At 37.2% G+C, this 2,951-nt stretch overlaps 1 pseudogene; it reads right to left on the bottom strand.

Annotated features, from left to right (window-relative positions):
- Window positions 1–427: 427 nt before the first annotated feature.
- LOC145124112 (cytochrome P450 Tp9025 pseudogene) lies at window positions 428–2,611 on the bottom strand (annotated as a pseudogene).
- Window positions 2,612–2,951: the final 340 nt, after the last annotated feature.

Here is a 2,951-nt window from a genome sequence, read left to right as displayed (position 1 = left end):
AGTCTTTTAAGAGCTCGTCGAGTTCTCCTTCACACAGAATCGAGAACCTTTTGCCTATGACTCGCCGAGCTCATCCTTGAACTCGTCGAGTCCTTCTTCATGCAAGTTGGAATGTTAGTCCTTGACTCGCCGAGTCTTTCCTTGACTCGTTGAGTTCTTATTCAAATACCTTGGGACATTGCCTTGAACTCGCCGAGTTCATCCTTGAACTCGTCGAGTTCTTCGATCTTCAAGTCCATATTCAAGTCCATCTTGTTGAGTCCACTTTTATACTTACAACTTTTGAGAATTAATTGCTACAACACCAACGATGTAACTGCCATCAATGAAGAACCGTTACACCATAAGGCTAACTTATAATCAACTCACATGGTGCAGAATGGATCCGTTTTATTTGTGGTGTCTAAAATCCTTGAACAAGGATTAGTTAATTGTATGGAGCAAAAGAAGTAGGAATCAAATGTAAGTGAGTCTTTTTTGCTGCTATTAATCCATCGGTCTCCGCCATATCAACATCTAGAGGATTTAATCCATCCGGGAGTTGCCAATTGAAGTAGTATAACATTTGCGCAAGGAAAAACTCAACTGTGGTCAACCCAAAATTCATGCCTGGGCACATTCTCCTCCCAGACCCAAATGGGATAAAGTGATAATTGATTCCCATAAAGTCAACTGAAGTATCTTCAAATCTCTCAGGCTTGAAGCTCTCAGAATCATCCCAATATTCAGGATCAGTAGAGCATGCCCATGCATTGATGATTAGCTTCATTTTCACAGGTATATCATAGTCATCAATTTTACAATGCTCCCTGCATACATGTGGGAGTAACATTGGTATTGGAGGGTGAAGCCTTAGAGTCTCTTTGATTACTGATTGCAAATAGGTTAAACCATGTACGTCTGACTCAATGATTTTTCTCTTCCCCTTGAAGGTTTCTCTGACTTCTGCTTGCGCCTTTTCCAGCACATTCGGATGTCTCATCATTTCTGTCATAGCCCATTCAATAGTTACGGATGATGTATCAGTGCCTCCTGCAAAGATGTCCTACATCAATATAGAAAAAAGTTAAAATGTTTAGGAATTTATGAGCAATATCCATGTTCTTGGCAGACGTTTCTTTCACGTAGCCATCATTGCATGGTTATATATTGTACTTTTCATAGGCCATGCTTTTTGTGAATTGGGACGAAATGGGTCATTCTCTTGTGACATCCGAGGTTGTACACGTGTAACACTAGATAAAGAGATAAGAATAAAGATAACTTTTTGTTGTATTAAATGACAAGCTATCAATCATTGCTGTGAGTAAATTGACAAAATAACTTTGCAGTAATATTAAATCAAATATAGTGTAAAGGTGAATACGTACCATTGAAAGGAAAAAGCACCCAATACTTAAACATAAAGTAACATTTTTTTTATGTGTGCATAAATTAAATACCGGTGATACGACATACGAGTAATGTAAAAGCATCACGTTATTTTATTTCGGAGGTGCTCTCCTTTATCTAAAAAAAAATCACAGTATCATCAAAACTCAAAAGCCCCAACCCAAATTGCATTCTCATTTCAAAAAATTAGTTTCATAACATTATAAAAAGGGGAAAACAGCTGCAGTACTACAGTTTACTACATATTCGTTTAATATTAAAAATAAGAAAATTGAAAATTTAAGTTCAAGTATAGCAGTGGTAAAAGAGAGAACATATTGATAGATGATGAACTTACCACAAAGATTGCTTTAATGTTGTTATTCGTAATGGGGAACTCAAGATCTCCTTCCTCTTTGATTCTAAGAAGAACATCAAGAAGATCTTCCTCCTGTTCCCCTCTATCTCTCTTTCTATCATCATGCTCCTCCAAGATGTCATTGAAGATTCTGTCAAGAGTCTTGTGCAGCTTCATTAACTTTGATCTCAGTCCAGAGACCACGTAAAGAAATTTAAAATCTGGAAACAAATCCGCAACATAAAACCCACTATTTACTCTTCCAAACTCATCTAGGAACTCTAGGAGGGCATCCTGGTGTTTACAGTTTTTTCCAAAGGACGCTTTGCAGACAACATTATTCACCAATTCCGTGATGGTTTTGTGTATGTTTATCGGTTTCCCTGAAGATTTTCGGAGAAAGTTCATGAAACCACGAAGTTCTTGCTCTCTGATTACACCAAACGACTGAAGTTTTTTGGCACTAAGGAGTTCCAAGGAGGCGATCTTTTTCATTTGTCTCCAATAGTCACCATATGGAGCAAGGGCTATATCGGTGTTCCTATATAGTACGAGCTCACTCCCAAAAGTCTTGGGACAATCTGCAAGTGCAACATCATGAGTTTTAAGTACCTCTTTTGCTAGTCGGGGTGATGAAATGATAACTGCTGAAATTTGGCCAAGTTGGATATGCATGATGGGGCCATGTTTTCGTGCCAAGTCTCGAAATGCTCGATGTGGGAGCAGTCCCGCTAGCTGGTGAACGTTCCCTATTAGAGGTAGCTTTGGTGGCCCTGGTGGCAGGTTTAACGATTTTGCTCCGTTGGTTCTCTTGTTGAGAACAAAGTAAAGGAAGAGGATGACACAGGAAACAATTAAAGAGAAAGCTATTTCGGTATGCATTGTTTCAGGCTTGCAGTAGGTAAAATGAACGTCCTCTAGTAGAAATATATTCACATGTTTATGGGGCTCATATATAATAAAGCCGTGTTATGTGAACCATAAAAAAAAAGAGAAATATGCCTAATTCTATAAAATATTTTTCAAGAAATAATGTGAATTTTGATAAATTCTACTGTTATGACATCTGTGCTGGCCCCGAATGTAAGGTAAAAAGAAAAAAAATTATTTTCTCCTTGTTTTTTTAACTTTAAATTCGCATTATGTGAAATTCTCACAAAAGACAATAATCTACCAAAAATTTTGTATTTTTCTTATTTATTTATTTATTCATTTATTTTTT

Source organism: Lactuca virosa, chromosome 1, assembly GCF_052849685.1.
Source record: "Lactuca virosa cultivar CGN04683 chromosome 1, Lactuca_virosa_CGN04683_v6, whole genome shotgun sequence".
NCBI lineage: Eukaryota > Viridiplantae > Streptophyta > Magnoliopsida > Asterales > Asteraceae > Lactuca > Lactuca virosa.
This window is presented reverse-complemented; position numbering and strand designations above follow the sequence as displayed.